At 45.9% G+C, this 15,644-nt stretch overlaps 1 protein-coding gene across 3 annotated transcripts in view; it reads left to right on the forward strand.

The window, feature by feature from the left end:
* Positions 1–317: 317 nt before the first annotated feature.
* ACSL5 (acyl-CoA synthetase long chain family member 5) overlaps positions 318–15,644 on the forward strand; it is a 45,146-nt gene continuing 29,819 nt past the window's right edge. Inside the window, exon 1 of one of the 3 annotated variants that reach the window (XM_082639337.1) lies at positions 318–541. The gene's annotated coding sequence lies outside the window, so the exon portion shown is untranslated. Of the gene's footprint in view, positions 542–755; positions 1,061–2,764; positions 3,020–15,644 lie in introns of those variants that run through there. The other 2 variants (XM_082639338.1, XM_082639340.1) reach the window with 2 other exon arrangements.

Genomic DNA, 15,644 nt, shown 5'->3' on the forward strand with positions numbered 1-15,644 from the left:
AGCTAGAGGCAGTTAGAGTGGTGTCTCATTTTTCTCTCCCCCCTAAACTCAAGGAGCACTTTTTTCCTCTTCCTGTCACAATCTCAAGGATTCTGCCCAAAAAGCAGGTGCAAAGCCCCGTCTAACCCCTCCGGTTTCCCAGAGGTATGGGCTTTATACAATGTTTTGCTTGTTAAACGTTAGCTTTCTGAGCTGAGGACTCTCTCTCTCTCTTTTTTTCTTCCTCTAAAGCCCGTTGCATAACAGTCTCCTGTTTTAAACTTTTGCCAAATCCTACACTTCTCACTGTCGGAGGTTACCACAAGTGTTTGAACAGGTAACTTCTACCTTTGAACTTCTATTGCAACGGGTTCAAAGGTTCCAGGAGGGCTGGTTAGCCACGCTCATTGGCTTCAGGTGTGGTCCCGACTCGGGCGCTGAGGACAGGCAACATCACCAAAGGAAACGTCGGGACTCAGGAGCTGAATGTGGTGCTGAAGGAGTACAGCCAGCTGTGAGGGGCGCGTTTCCTGGACCCCGGAAGTGAGAGGATTCTTACAAGGTAAGCTGCAATAATGCTACCTGCTCCATAGCTTATATGTTTATGGGAGAGCAGAGATCGGGCTGGTTGGGGAGAAGACAGTGGGCCGTGTGTCTGTTCTCAGCCTAAGGCTCTTTCACAACATGAAATAACATTTGGTTGAGTAGTAATCACAGCTGACTTGCGTGGGAGGCAAAGAAAAAATCAACTGAAAAGGGGGTGGAGACATGGAAGGGGCTCTGAATACTGGCAGGAGATGGACTTGGAAGAGAGAGTTGTTAATTTCACTAAATGCAAATAAAACAGACTTAAAAGCTTTAAAGGTTAGAGCCAAAGCCAGGATGTGGGTCTCCTTCATCTTCCATTTAGAAATGTCTGTATCAATATGATTAGAAAGGCCATCCATCAGCTGCTGCTGACAGCCCTTCCCATTTGGAAGGGAGCAGGGAAGGGAATTCTTAACAGACTTTCTGTCCCATGCTGGTGTCTGTACAAGATACGTGATGTGCATTACCTCATTGGCTCCTTACCTCCTGTAAGGTAGGTGGTCTAGTTCCCATATAACAGATGAATAATGTGCCTCTGGGCTGTTAAACAGCGCAGCCTGGGCTGCATAGCTAAGAGGAGGCGGGGCAGGAATTTGAGTCCTGGTCAGTATGTCACTACAGTCTGCTGCATGATGCAGAATTCTTGGGGGCTGTGAAAACCTTCCATCTTTCCCTCGCATCTTGGGGGTGTCCCTCATGCATGTAGGATTGAACAGGAATGCACCTCTAGATGCTAGAGCTTTAGAATGGCCCAGACTCTTCTGTACTTGAGCATTTGATCCTGGAGGAATCCATCTTCTCCTGGCCCTAAGCTCTTCGTCGGGTTGGTAAAGGAAGACAGCACTCAGGGAAGAGCCCAGTAGCATTATAATGGCTGAGACTTGACACCCACTCTACCATCCTCTGCCATCCTCTGTTCTTCGCTGAAGGGAGCTGCCCCTGTGGGAAGTGAGCTTGGAAACTAAGCAAAGCCAAGTGTTCCTCCAGCCATGAGATGAACCTGAAGATGGAAAGGCAGAGGGGGCACCCTCATCTTCCCATACTTCACCATTCTCCCATGTCTAAAGTGGGCTCCTGTGAGGCCAAGGGACCAGCTCTTATGTTCCCTGAGATTGGGGCACAGCTCACTTTGGTTTTTATGGTTGGAGGCTTTTAGGCCCTCCTCTATGTAGAGAAGGAATCCCAAACTAACTCTAGTAAAGAACTGAGCTCATGCTGGATTTACTTTGAGCCTTCTTAAAGGAACCAAGGCTGGGGAAAGTGCTGCTTAATTCTGGGGTGTCTGAGAGGTGGTGGGGACGGGTGGGGGCAGGAAGGGGTAGGAGAACTTGTTCTTTCTGCCTTCAAATCTGAGAATGGAAGCTCCTATACCCTTCTGTGGCTACAGCCGTAGGTGAATCCAGTGAGACTACTGCAGGTCCTGATGCCCTGTAGACCAATCCCCAAGACTCTTTCAGGGCGTCTGCACATTCAAAGCAATTTTTATAATAATACCAAGAAGTAATTTGTCTTTTCCACTGTCATTGTCTCACAAATATACAGTGGAGTTTTCCAGAGGCTCCAAGATGCAAGATCAGTCTGACAGCTAACGGCATGTGTGCTTGTGGATTCCTGATTTTAAAATTTCCCAGTTGTAATCTGGGAGGTGAGGGAGGGCAGCAGAATACATTTTCAATTAAAAATTTGAGGTACGGAAAGGGTGTGTCAGAGGAAAGGAACAGATCTCCGTGGCTGTCCCTCTCGATCCTGACGTGCTTGTTTTCTTGGCTTTATCAGCACTGCTTCGGGGACTGAGGCAGGCTCACTGGGGACTGGAGAGTGGGTGACACAGTGCACAGCTGGCCGGCAATGCTGGCCAGGCCAGGCTGGCCTCCAGGTGTCCCCACAGTCTTGGGAAGGATGCGAGGGCCACGGTGCCCTGTGGCTGGACCTCCCTGTCCTGGGAACCCAGGGAGGGCGTCTCACCTCTCTGACACTGGTGGTCTGCAGGGGGCACCTCAGTCATCTCCGTCTGGTTTTTGGTCTTGGTTTAGCGGTAGTCAGACAAACAGGGAGAGCGTGAATTGCGTGGATGCAGGCTGGCTTCTGTGTCAGCCCTTAGGGACTGATGGTAAAGGCTTTGAAACCGAGCCAGGAGAGCTTTAGCGGCTTTTCTCCTTCTGGTCAGAACGCTTCCACTTTCAGTTGTGAAAGAAAAACCAGGAAGTGAAGTCCCTGAGCACGTTAGAAGCCGGCCATGGCCTGACTCCTGACACGGGGCAGCTCAGACAGGGGCCTGACGGCTCAGACGGCTCAGAACCGGGGACCCTCGGCCTGCAGAGATGCTCTGAAGCCCCTGTGACTCTGGAGGAACCGGGGGTGAGGGGAGAGGACAGGGACTCGTGCCACGAGGAACTCAGAGCCAGGAGGCCCCGTTCACTGGAAGCTCCAAGAGATGCGGCCCCCTCGCAGGGTAAGGGGGCAGCTGGAGGGGGTATTTAGTAAGGGGTCACGTGGGTATGAGGCAGAAGCCCCGGTGGCATCCTGACCCCCAGCTCTGGCGAATCTGCAGCTTGCTGTGTCACAGGCACATGTCAGTGCTCACTTTCTCCCTGGTCTCGAAGGGACTTCTTTAAACCCCCCCTCATCAGGAGGGTGGAGGAGAAGTCGGATTGTGGAGGAGTCCTTTCTCCTGCCTCTCTTAGGGAAGGGGGACCACAACCCAGACCCCATTTTGTGGGCCTGAGCCTCTGCCTATAACTCGCCTGTGCTGCACTGGGGGTTGTCCTCAATTTTCCTGATGGATCTTCAGTCCTTCTGAGGGGAAGAGCTGCCCGATACATGACTCATGGAATGGTTTCTGGATGAAGTTGGATCTGTTTTAAGGAGTAGGGCCACAAGTTGAATCTAAGATGAACTTGACCTTCAAGGAGTGAGTGTTGGAAAGGGACTCCATAGTTGGGGCTTACTACCTTCTGTGGGTATCCATCTTTTTGGTGATTTGAAAAGTAGGATTGGATCTATAGCTCCAGTTTGTAGGTAATTGGTATTCTCTAACAGAGGCAGTCTTAGAAAATAATAGAATTAAATTAAACTAAATTTAATTTAATTTAAAAATAAAAGATTGGTTCAGTTAAAAAAAAAAGGAATAATTGTTTTTGGTGATCCCTCCCTCTGTATTCCAGCGTGAGAGTTACTTTATGGTTGTCCCCTCCAATGGACAAGTGTTTGAGGTGAACACAGAATAATCTTGGAAGAGACTTGGTATAAAATCTTGTAGGCATCACTTGTACGCTTGGCACAATAAAAGGGACAAAAACTGAAAAAAAACGAGAGTCACAAATACTTATAGAAGAGGCAGGCAATAGAGCCAAGTAAAGTAGGTGCAAAATGGCAAAATGCAAGGCAGGTTCACCCAGATAAACATACTCCAACTTAACGGGTTTATTTCAAACATTATCCAGACCAAACAGAATGCTTCAGCCGAGCATTTGTTGAGGTCCTGACCTGAAATAGTCTTTTCTCCCAACTTTTATTCTAACTCTCTGGGGGCAATGACACCTAAAATAATATCAGTGTATCATTGAGTGCCTAGGCCCTAAACCTGCAGTGGGGGCCACAGATGCTAGAGGGAGGCTGTGGGTCCAGGAAGGAAAAAGGAAGGAAACTATGGGGGAGGGGGAAGAGGAAGCCAGTTACACACCAGCTCATAGTGGGTACTCTGATATTTCATTAAGACAGTATTAGGAGATGGGTAGTTAAGAGAGGTGAAGCCACCTTCCCAAGATCACAAAGCAGCCAGCTGTCAACTGGAATGGAAGCTGCAGTTGGTGTGATGGTAACAACCGTGTTCCATCCACTCCTATGTAGAGTTAACCTCTCTCTGGATTTCCTAGAAATTTTCTTTTTTTTTTTTTTTGTGGTACGCGGGCCTCTCACTGTTGTGGCCTCCCCCGTTGCGGAGCACAGGCTCCGGATGGGCAGACTCAGTGGCCATGGCTCACAGGCCCAGCCGCTCCACGGCATGTGGGATCTTCCTGGACCGGGGCACGAACCCGTGTCCCCTGCATCGGCAGGCGGACTCTCAACCACTGCGCCACCAGGGAAGCCCAAATTTTCATTTTTAAAAAGATTCTTATGTATGGTGACCCGGGCAGATATTGACTTCATATATTTCTTAGAGACTTTTCAGGTTGGCATTTTTCTAGAATGTAAATATTACAGCTACCATTCTTTGAATATTTATTGTGGGGCAGTGCTGTGCTTACTGTTTGTTTTGTTTTGTTTTGTTTTAATTAATTTATTTAATTTATTTATTTTTGGCTGCATTGGGCCCTCGTTGCGTGTGGGCTTTCTCTAGTTGCAGCGAGCAGGGGCTACTCTTTGTCGTGGTGCGCGGGCTTCTCATTGCAATGGCTTCTCTTATTGCGGAGCATGGCCTCTAGGCGCGCGGGCTTCAGTAGTTGTGGCTCGTGGGCTCAGTAGTTGTGGCTCGTGGGCTCTAGCGCCCAGGCTCAGTAGTTGTGGCGCACGGGCTTAGTTTCTCCGTGGCATGTGGGATCTTCCCGGGCCAGGGCCCCAGCCCGTGTCCCCTGCATTGGCAGGCGGATTCTTAACTACTGCACCTCCAGCGAAGCCCCTGTGCTTACTCATTTATGGGGCTTTTACCTTTTTGATCTTCAAAGCAGTCCTATGAGGTAGGTATGTTTTTTTGTAGATGGGGAACCAAGACTTAGAAATAAACTGGACACAGTATGAAGAGATTGGAGCTGGCATTTGAGCTCTGGATCATTCAGTTCTGAAGGCAAACTCTGCCTCCATTTCTGATGAGTCTAATTTAGCACATGGACCAGAGAATTAGAAACTGGGAGAAACTTTTTTCCTGCAAATCCTCCCACTTTCAAATCCATAGAAATGGAAAGCAGATTGATCCTTGGTTGCCAGGGATTGGGAGGAAAGAGGAATGGGGAGTAACTGCTTAATGGGTACAGGATTTCCTCTGGGGATGTTGAAAGTGTTTTGAAACTAGTTAGAGGTGGTGGTTGCACAACATTGTGAATGTACCAAATGCTGCTGAATTGTTCACTTTAAAGTGGTTAATTTTATGTTACGTGAATTGCACCTCAGAAAAAAAAAAAAAACCTCCCACGGCTAGGCAGGTGAATTCCTAAACCAGGATTTGGCGATATTTTTAGAAATCAGGAAGGAGGTTTCTGTTTCTGTCTGTCTCATATGCCTGGCCAGCAGATGAACTGACCCTCATTTGGAGTGTGACCTCAGGTGACTCGTGTCCAGAGGCACCCTACGGGGGTGACGTGTCCCCAGCAGCCCTGAGGTCAGCCGTCGCTGCTCTCGCCCCACTCTGCTATAAACACATCCCGGTCTGTTCCTCCCCCGTGTGACCACGCACCATGAGATCAGAAATGTACTCTCTCGTTCTTCCCCGGCACAGAGCCTGGTATTTTCAGGCTCTTAATTCATGTCATTAGAATAAATACGAGTTTTGGAGTTTGGAAGGTCAGGCAGCCCTTGTACTGCTGTGGCGAGGCCATGGTACCAACCCTCTGCGGGGAAGCTTGTTGTAGATCTCTGGGTCTCCATGGGTCACTCTACTCTAAGAGTTGTGAGGTTGTGAGTGGCTTGTGGGAGGATGCAGGGGTGCGGTAGGGCTGAGGGAGATGGCAGGGTCAGAGCTCAGCGGTGGACCATGGGATCCCCAACTAGAAATCCTCTGTTTAAATAGAAATGAGGAGTTGTTAAGACCTTTGTATGTAAGTCGAAGGACAGTTATACTACAAAGATCATGACCATCTCTTCTCTTTGGGGACATCTCGAAATAGAACATCTGATATGGACAAGGAGTTAGAAACTGACTTAAGTGGAAGAGGGGAAAAGAGAGCTCATCTTCACTGAGGGCCTCCTATGTGCTGGACAGCATACTGGGAAGTCTACCCATAGTATCCCTTTTAAGTAGAGATAATTACCTACCCCTTCTGGTGTGCAGTGGAGGGAAACTGATGCTCAGTGACATTAAGTAACTGTCCCAGGGCCACATATCTGGTAAGTGGTAGCGCTGTTGCTCTGGTACCTGGAAAGGCAATGGCCTTAAATGTTTGCCACTGGAAATGAGACCATTGGGAATAAAGCTGCTTGTTTACACACTGAATCTGGTGACCCCTGACTTGCCCAACCAGGTAGTGAGTGGGCTGATTCTGCAGAGACCTCTTTCACAGCCTCCGGCATCAGCCTGTCTTTATCCTGGCCTGGGTGATGGGGTCTTAGCACTTTGTCCAGCCTATCCTTATATGGGCTCTTATCAACTCCAGCGGTTGGTACTGGTTCTCCTGACCTCAGCACTCTCATGATTCACTTGGTCAGCAATAGGCTTGGAAGGCCTTTGGGAATGTTTACTGAGACAAGAACTTCCTCAGGGTAGAGCTGCTGGACTATGACTTGTTGGAAGCACAGTAGTACATCAAGGTTGACTAAGTCGATCTAAGATCCAGTGGGATTTGTCACTGCCTGTCACCAGCCTATGAGTGGCTCAGCAACTATCCTGTGTGATCTTCATGGACTGAGTTAAGAGGATTTTGGCATTTGACTTAAGGAAGGCTTTCCTGATAAATCCCACCCCACTAAGGCCTGGCACCCCAAGGCTCTCTGGTGTTTGTGAACCAGATGACTCCAGTGGTGTAGTGTCTATACCAGGCCCCAGACACTGTCTTACTCAGCCCTTTGGAGGCTTTGTCTTTTTTCCCTTTCGACTAAAATTGGTCCTCTGTCTCCATCAGACATGTCTCTTCACCATTTCCCTTCACACTTGTCCCACTTTGGTGCCTCTAACCGTGATGCACCTCTCACCCCACATCCGGCTATTCCTCTTCCTCTCTTCTACTTAGGTTTATCCAACCTAATATGGTGACTGCTCTCTCCATGGAAAAGTAGATGGAGAGACACAGACAACAATGGAGAAACATAGTTTGGTGACAGTGACCCTGGTGGGAATCATAGTTGGGGTCTTACCAGCCATTGGCCTCCTTGGTGGAGTGGTCATCCTTGATTGGCCCTGGACATAAGACTATAGTCGATACAGCCAGGGGATCAAGGACCGCACATCCTTGAGGGTCTAGTGCTCCTTAGACCACCTCCACCTACTCCAGTCTACACTGGCCTTTCCCTTCTTCATATTCATTAGCTCATCTTGCACACTGAATCCTTGTATAGGTGATTTTAGTGTTCGATGGACCCATAAGTCCCCAGAGGGCAGGAGCTGTGCCTTCTAAGTGTTTGGCCCTTTGCACACAGCACAGTGCTGGGCATACACTGAGTCTAAGATCTTGGTTTGCCTTATTCAAAGGAAATTATACGTAAATTTAAAGTGCAGAGGGCAAATGTATCTCTTGCCACATACATACTTTCTCCAGTGTGTATGGAGCAGATGCTCCCAAAGCTGGGGTACATTCCACAGATCATTTGTTTCCTGCCTGGGGAATTGGCTTTATCCCCTACTGGACTATGAACTCTGAGTGTAGTTTCCCCATGCTGGACACACTGCCTGGCACATAGTAGGTGCTCATATATTCGAATGCTTGTAGGATGAGTGAACCTTGACCTCACTCGGGTCGGGTTGCTTAGTGTTGCCCTTGCTATAGCAGGAAGTCCAGCTGTGGCATTTCTGAGGAGGGCTCAGAGGCTCTCCCCACCCCTCCCCCGACCCCCCACTGTGTCTAGGCGCACATCGTGTCATTGCGGGATTGAGTTTTGTAACCTGTTGCCTTCAGTAGACTCCCCTCCCTAGGTGCCTTTCTCTGATCTTGTGCTAATGGTGAGCAACAGGGGAGGGTGACTCGATGGCACTCGGTGGGTTCCCACCGTATCTCAGGCACAGTGCTGCATTAAGATAGCCTCTGCCTGGGAGTGCTCACAGCTCAAGTTGTCGACTGAGCCCCAGGAACCCCCGAGACCCAAACCCAAGGAAAGAGCTGATCCGACTCCTACAGCTTTTTCTGTGCTATTCGGTAGCAAAGATATCACCAGTGGATAAGCATCAAAACCCTGAGGACAACTTTTAAAAAAAAACAAAAACAAAAAAAAAAAACCCTGAGGATTTATTTACGGTTATGTTTGCTGGTGGGTCAGGGAACTTTCCCAAGCCTAGCCCTTACCTTCTCTCTACCAGCCGCCTGACAAACTGGAACTGTTGGGTGTGGCCTAGGAAAAACAAATGTGGGAGATTAGTATCTCTTCCCTGTTTTTTTGGCTTTTATTTTTAAAGATTTTTTTTTTTTTTTTTTTTTTTTTTTTTGCAGTATGCGGGCCTCTCACTGTTGTGGCCTCTCCCGTTGCGGAGCACAGGCTCCGGATGCGCAGGCTCAGCGGCCATGGCTCACGGGCCCAGCCGCTCCGCGGCATATGGGATCCTCCCGGACCGGGGCACGAACCCGTATCCCCTGCATCGGCAGGCGGACTCTCAACCACTGCGCCACCAGGGAGGCCCTAAAGATTTTTTGATGTGGACCATTTCTAAAGACTTCTTTGAATTTGTTACCATATTGCTTCTGTTTTATGTTTTGTTTTTTTGGCCCTGAGGCATATGAGATCTTAGCTCCCAGACCAGTAACTGACCTGCACCCCCTGCATTGGAAGGTGAAGTCTTAACCACTAGACCACCAGGGAAGTCCCTCTGTTTCCTGTTTTAGTTATTTAAGCACTCACAGAATCTTTCCGGGCTGTGGAAATGACTGCTTCGCCACCCTTGGGGTTTTAACAGGGATCCCCTTTGATAATGCTTGGTCTTCCTGCTTGGCCACACGTGAATGACCCCGTGGAGGTGACAAGGAGGCCCTTTCCCATCTGCCTGGGGACATCCCATGGGGTGTGTGCTTCAGAGCATGCTGGGTGCCAGGCCCCCAGGGGAGGAGAGCCACTCAGGCCTGGGAACCTGGCCCTGCTTGGTGGAGAAGGCTAGTGCCAGGCGGTGGCCTGAGCACCCAGGTGCTGGTGAGTGGCTGAGAAGTTATCTGTAGGCTCGTAGGTTGGGATGTTACACCAGCCTCTGTTCTCAGCAACTGCTGAGAATGTTGAAAGATGCACTTTCGGGTCCCCTTTGGCCCCATGACTCAACCTTCACCTTTGGTTTCTTATCCACTAAGGGAATGAATGAAAAACCTTTCCACCCTCAGAGCTGCCATCCAGACTGGCCGGTAACGTGAGTGCAGGGAAAAGGCTACTGATGGAATGTAGCTTTAGTGGTGGGAGAGCTGCACTTCTAGAAATGAGGGTGAGGCTGTATTCTCAGGTGTAGTCACATGAAATGCCACCAACCAAGGTGGTAGAACTTTCTAAGTCAGATGCCTTAGTCAGAAGTAGGATAATTCAGAATTGTTCATTTTATATTTTTTTAAAAAGCATGCATATTACAGATTAAATGATACATCCTCTCAAGTGTTACCATCCCAATGATACCTACTGTAACCTCCCTAATTAAAATTCACCCCCTACCGTACACTCAATCCTCTTTCCCTAATATAGTTTTTATTCCACAATATTCTATAATCTAGTTCTTGTTCAGGCTTGTCACCAAACTCCCAATAAAATACAACCCCACAAGAGCAGGGTTTCATGGCTGTATCTCCAGCACCTGGAATGATGCTGATGATATACAGTCAAGCCCTTAAATATCTTTGGCTGAATGACTGAATTCTCAAAACTTTCTGGACAATCCATTCATAATTTCTCCTCTTCAGTCTGTCTTTTCCTATGAGGATTATTCTTTCAGAAACACAAAAGCATACCCTACACTGTCCAAGCGGTTTTTTCCTTTCTACTTGGTAGTATTTCACATAGTTCTTGCCTTATCAGTATATACAGACCTGCTTTATCCTCCTTACTACCTGCCCAGAATTCCATTGTGTGTAAGTGCTATAATTTATCTGGTTACTCTCCTATCAAGGAAGGCTTTCCTGGTTTCTGACATTATCAGCCATCCTATAGATTAATGATGATGAACAGAATAGCTCATAGCTGAGCCCATGTGTCAGTCATTGTTCTAAGCACCATACAGGTACATGAACTCCTTTAATCATGGTGACAGCCTTATGAGGGAGATAGTAGTATTGCCATTTTACAGATGAGAAAACACACAGAAGTTATCTGCCCTAGGTCACAAAGCTGACCACAGACAAGGATTGAGCGCAGTGTGACTCAGAGTCCATATTCCTAACTGGTGCCTCAAACAGCCATTTAAAATGATGCACTTTTTATTGAACTGATGTCTTTCTATGGAATAAATTACTAGTAGAGTCATTAGGTCAAAGGGAACACATTTTAAATTGTGGTAGCAGGCAATGGGCACATCCCTACGGAGGCTGCCCCAAGGTTACGTCTTCGTGATCGATGGTGCATTTTGTACTGTTTCATCATCGCTAATCTAAATGATGGGGAAAAGGCATTTCATTTAAATTTGCATTTTAAAAAACTATAAGTGAAGTTGAATGTCTCTCCCTGGTTTTAAGTAACCTGTTTGTTTTGCCATGAACTTTCTGGTCACGCCCTCTGCTCTTGGTTTTACTGGGTTGTATTTTGTTTTTCATTGACTTCTATGCATTTCTACTGAGGAAATGAGCTCTTTGCCTATCTGGAATATTTGATATTTTTCCCAGTTTATCTTTGACTTTGTCTCTGGCATCTGTTCTGCAGGGCAAATATCTTTTAAAGTTTTGTGTAGTCAAAGTTGCCAACATTTTCCTTTTATAGGTTCTAGGTTTTGTGTCTGTCTTGAGTCTTCCCCGTGCCAAGATTATAAAAAACAATTCCCTCATACTTTTTATCCTCAAATACTCTCATGGTTTTCAATGTTTTATATTTAGTCTTTGGTCCATCTCCAATGTATTTTTGTTTTAGGGGTAAGACAGTAATCAACTTTCGGTATTCTCTCTGAATGGCTAGTCACTTGTCTCAACACATTGATTGTAAGTGAAAAAAATCTATCTTGATTTGGACTGCAGTTTACTATATGATAATAGCATCCACTGGGAGTATTTCAGGATTATCTCATCACATAGATTTGTCTTTATGACCAATAGAAAACTTCTATAGCTCCACAGTAAGCAAATTTGGTAATGTTTGGGTAACCTCTCTGCTACCCACCCAATTCCTGTTACTTTTCAAAAACTTTCTGACTATTTTTGTAAGTTTTATTTTTCTGGGTGAACTTTAACTTTTTAATTTCCCAAGAAAATCCTGTTGGTCTTTATTAGGGTTGCATTAAATGTATAAATTTATTTAGGGAGATTGGACCCCTTAACTATTTCAAGTATGTCTTTCCATTATTCAAGCCTTTTTATGTCCCTCGAATGTGAACTTTTTAAATGTAGGTTTTACACATTTATTCTTATATACACTACTGGGAATGGCACCTTTTCCATTATTTTCGAATTAGTTATTTGCACAAAATATAGGAAAGCTATCAACTTTCTGGCTACTGATTTGGTAACTGGCCACCTTACTGAAATATCTCATGGTTTCTAATTGCCTCTTATTTCTTTAGAGAGATTTTAGGATTCCCTTCTCAGCAATTTTTTTTAAAATTGGGAAATATGACAATAAATTTTATCTTAGATATAACTGAATGTTGGCCCTTTCTGACTCATTTAAGATAACATGGGTAGCTGAGGTTTACCCTCCTTAGGAACCAATGCTTTTCCATTTTTTAAATTTTGTATTGAAATATAGTTGATTTACAATGTTGTGTTAGTTTCAGGTATACAGCAAAGTGATTCAGTTATACATATATATAAATATATATATTCCTTTTTTACATTCTCTTCCATTATAGGTTATTACAAGATACTGAGTGCAGTTCCTTGTGCTATACAGTAGGTCCTCATATCAGCCTTTTCTCTAAGTTTTGCGAAAGAGGATTGTTGTCTTAAATCATGTTATGTTTTATTTCTTATTAGAAGAAAACTCCATGTGCTACAGAAGAGTAAACTGGTGTAAGGAAAGGTGAAAACTCCTTAGCTCCAGAGGTCTGAGAAAGCTGGGTGAAGGATCTTGCAATAGAACTCTTAACTGGTTCACATTCATTGCATATAAAGGAAAAGGTTATCAGATCCTCCCAGGTATGCTCATGAGGCTATTGATTTGTAATGTCCTACTGACCTGTTGCCATTACTTTGGGGGTTGTCTCTATATATTAACTACGCAGTTAAGGAATGATATGGAGGCTCCTAAATTGGGGGTGGCAGAAATTTAGGGAAATAACAGTGGAGGCTGGATTAGAACTTAAATCCCAACCAGGAAAGCAGGACTTTCATATACAGCCTCCTTAATAACACACAGGCCCCTTTGGAATCATTGTGAGTTGAGAAGATTTGTGACATAGTCTCTAGGAGAGAGTAAGTAATTCAGTATGGAAATGTGTCAATTAACTGAGTGTAAGAACTTGGGGACTCTGATCTCCCTTTTAATGAACTTTCTATCAGCACAGAATGAGCCCATACATGCAAGAGAACAGAACACCAATTAAGTCCAAATGAGTGTGCCACTTTCTGGAAGGCAGATTTTTTTAAAGCTTATAATTGCAATCTATATCTCATTATTGAATAGAAAATAATTAGTTCTTCAAGACTAAAAGCAAAGATAATTAGTCTTATTGTCCTTTGAATTCTAAAAACCCAGGGCAACAGAATCATGTATTTCTAGGCTGGACCTTTTACCCACTTAACACTGTAGATGACTTCATTTGATAAGATCCATCCTGAAGATTCTTCCAAGCCTGGAGGAGTAGACTGATCCTGACTGGTTTTTTATATATGTTAGAAATACATCCTTTCACCATCCATCATCCCGAACCTAATACCCTGCCAAAATATTGATCAGGAGTACCTATCTCAAGATTGTCCAGAGTGACTTTTGCTGATTTAAGATTGGAGAGTTTGGGGGTGGGAGAGTTTTATTAAGGGAAAAGCGGGTCAACTGAGAGTATTTAGAACAGATAATTCTGAACTAGAAAACTGGTCATTTATTCAGCAACCACACATTGAAAGTTTACTCCGTGCCAGGCATGGTGCAGGCATTGGAAGCACAGCAGTGAACATAACAAAAATCCTTGTTCCAATTAAAGTCCATCAGTTCAGTAGGGGCGATGGACCATAAGGGACCAGGACTATTTCAGATAGCAAACAGTGACATGGAGAAGAGAAATCAGGGTCCATGATAGTGACTGAGGTGGAAAGGGCAATATGAAATAGGGTGATCAGAGAGAGCCTCTGAGAAAATGACATTGGCGTTGAGATCTGACCTACAAGCAATACTCAACGATTTCAGATCTGGGGAACAGTGTTTCAGGCAAAAAGAAGAGCAGGTACAGAGACCCTCAGATGGGAGTAGACTGATGCTTGAAGAGCAGAATACACAGCAGAAAAATAAAATCTTTTAAGTGAAAGGGACCATCAAAAGACAAATTATTTATAGACTATAGGGATATTCTGAAAGATTCATAGCAATAAACATAGTTGACCAAAAACATGAATATTAGAGTAGAAGGGGTCCTTTAAAGACTTTATCCAAGGAAAATGAGACAATGAAGACATGCTGCCCCAAATCTTCAAAGCAGCAAAACCCAAAGCTGATTATGGGGTGGTCATAACCTAGGTACCAAGGCTGGTCCTGGGAGCTTGCAAGCAGGTATGAAGGCAGGAGGTGTCCTTCAGCAAACTTGGGAATTCCACACGTCAGGAGCCAGATGAGTAATGTTGGCTGTGGCTATTCAAACCACAGAGGAAGTGAGGGCCCCGGAGAGTGAGTCAAGGGGAAGGGCTGAGGACAGATGGGCATCCTGGGGTATGGGACGAAGGCGTGTCACTATTACCACATCAGAAAGTGGAGGAAGCTTTCCACTTGGGGCCACCCTGTGGCTTGTTCAACCATCTATAGATAACCTCAAACAAGAACTCCCAGATACAGTGTAACACAGCTCTCCTTCCTCTTTTCTTTACTGCTATTGCACTTGTCCCTACTCCATTCTTTCCCAACTGGGAGTGACATTCAGGGAAGAGGAAGAGCTTGCAGGGGTTCCATGGAGTGACCGGTCCAGAATTGTAATTTGAGTGACGCAGCACACATGACGAGAGAGATGGTGGCTTCTCCCCTTGTTTGCTTGAACATATCTGGAAGTGTTCATAGTTTCTAAAGTTTAGAATAGCAACCAGTCCAGTACTGGTGTAACCTGAAGGTCTTGCTTTCTCTCAGACCCTCGGTTTCTCCCATTTAAACAGTGAGAGAGGGGCTTCCTTGGTGGCGCAGTGGTTGAGAGTCCGCCTGCCGATGCAGGGGACGCCGGTTCGTGCCCCGGTCCGGGAAGATCCCACGTGCCACCAAGCGGCTGGGCCCGTGAGCGATGGCCGCTGAGCCTGCGCGTCCGGAGCCTGTGTTCCGCAACGGGGGAGGCCACAACAGTGAGAGGCCTGCGTACCGCAAAAAAAAAAAAAAAAGTGATATAAACAGTGAGAGAGTTATATGATATGGTTGCAAATCCTCTCTAGTGCTAGCATCCTAGGATCAAAATGTGTGTGTGTGCTGTGCACTAAAAAGGAGACTATTGGGCTTCCCTGGTGGCACAGTGGTTGAGAGTCCGCCTGCTGATGCAGGGGACACGGGTTCGTGCCCCGGTCCGGGAAGATCCCACGTGCCGCCAAGCGGCTGGGCCCGTGAGCGATGGCCGCTGAGCCTGCGCGTCCGGAGCCTGTGCTCCGCAACAGGAGAGGCCACAGCAGTGAGAGGCCCGCGTACCACAAAATATATATATATATATTATGCTGAGTGAAAGAAGTTAGACACAAAGAGTCGCATATTACATGATTCCATTTATACGAAATATTCAGAATGGGTGAATACATGGAAACAGAAAGTAAATTAGTGGTTGCCAGGGGTGAGGGGGAGGAGAGAGTGGGAGTTACAGTTTAATGGGTGCATCGTTTCCGCTTTTGGGGCGATGAAAATGTTTTGGAAATAACTAGAGATGGTGGTTGCACAACACTGTGAATGTAATACTGTGAATGTATTAAATGCTGCTAAATTGTACATTTTAAAACTAG

The sequence above is a fragment of the Mesoplodon mirus genome (assembly GCF_964341445.2).
Source record: "Mesoplodon mirus genome assembly, chromosome: 2".
In the NCBI taxonomy this organism is placed as follows: Eukaryota; Metazoa; Chordata; class Mammalia; order Artiodactyla; family Ziphiidae; genus Mesoplodon; species Mesoplodon mirus.